This window comes from Schistocerca cancellata, unplaced genomic scaffold, assembly GCF_023864275.1.
Source record: "Schistocerca cancellata isolate TAMUIC-IGC-003103 unplaced genomic scaffold, iqSchCanc2.1 HiC_scaffold_732, whole genome shotgun sequence".
NCBI lineage: Eukaryota > Metazoa > Arthropoda > Insecta > Orthoptera > Acrididae > Schistocerca > Schistocerca cancellata.
Window position 1 is genome coordinate 4,326,974 of NW_026046743.1, and position 1,580 is coordinate 4,328,553.

Below are 1,580 nucleotides of genomic sequence, written 5' to 3' on the forward strand. Positions count from 1 at the left end.
CGCTGCAGTCTGGAACCGCGCCACCGCTACGGTCGCTGGTTCGAATCCTGCCTCGGGCATGGATGTGTGTGACGTCCTTAGGTTAGTTAGGTTTAAGTAGTTCTAATTTCTAGGGGACTGATGACCTCGGCTGTTAAGTCCCATAGTGGACAGAGCCACTTGAACCATTTTTTTTTGTGTCCACCCGTCCCCCTTATGACGACTTCTACTAGGGCCACTTTCAGTGTGATGACTGAATCCCTGTGGAGGAATGGCGACCCATTCTTACATCTACATATATACTCCGCTAGTCACCCAGCAGTGTGTGGCGGAGGGCACAATTCGCGCCAAAGTCATATTCCCCCTTCCCCCCTGCTCTGTTCCACTCGCCGATCGTGCGACGGGAAGACGACTGTGTGAACGCCTCAGTACGAGCTCTTATTTCCCTTATCTTTGAATGATGATCATTACGCGATTTGAAAGTTGGTGGTAATAATACAGGGTGATTCAAAAAGAATACCACAACTTTAGGAATTTAAAACTCTGTAACGACATAAGGCAGAGCTAAGCACTATCTGTCGGCGAATTAAGGGAGCTATAAAGTTTCATTTAGTTGTACATTTGTTCGCTTGAGGCGCCGTTGACTAGGCGTCAGCGTCAGTTGATGCTAAGATGGCGACCGCTCAACAGAAAGCTTTTTGTGTTATTGAGTACGGCAGAAGTGAATCGACGACAGTTGTTCAGCGTGCATTTCGAACGAAGTATGGTGTTAAACCTCCTGATAGGTGGTGTATTAAACGTTGGTATAAACAGTTTACAGAGAATGGGTGTTTGTGCAAAGGGAAAAGTTCCGGACGGCCGAGAACGAGTGATGAAAATGTAGCACGCATCCAGCAAGTATTTGTTCGCAGCCCAGGAAAATCGACTCGCAGAGCTAGCAGAGAGCTACAAATTCCACAATCAACTGTATGGAGAGTCCTACGAAAAAGGTTAGTTATGAAACCTTATCGTCTGAAATTGGTTCAAGCACTGTCTGCAGCTGATAAGATTAAAAGAATCGATTTCTGTGATTTTATCCTTGCTCAAATGGAAACAGATGAATCTTTCGTTTCAAAGATTGTGTTTAGTGATGAAGCAACTTTCCACACTAACGGGAAAGTCAACCGTCACAATGTCTGTATATGGGGCACTGAGAATCCGCAGGAAACAACTCAGTATGAACGTGACTCGCCTAAGGTGAACGTTTTCTGTGCCATTTCAGCCAATAAAGTTTTTGGTCCCTTTTTCTTCGAAGGTGCTACTGTAACTGGACTACAGTATCTGGAGATGTTAGAGAATTGGCTGTTCCCTCAGCTCGAACAAGAAGCACAACAATTCATATTTCAGCAGGATGGAGCGCCACCACATTGGCACTTATCTGTCCGTAACTACCTGAACGTCAACTACCCGAGGCGATGGATCGGCCGCCAGGCAGCCCGTGACAGAACACTTCATCACTGGCCTCCAAGAAGCCCCGATCTTACCACCTGCGATTTTTTCTTATGGGGGTATGTTAAGGATATGGTGTTTCGGCCACCTCTCCCAGCCACACTTGATGATTT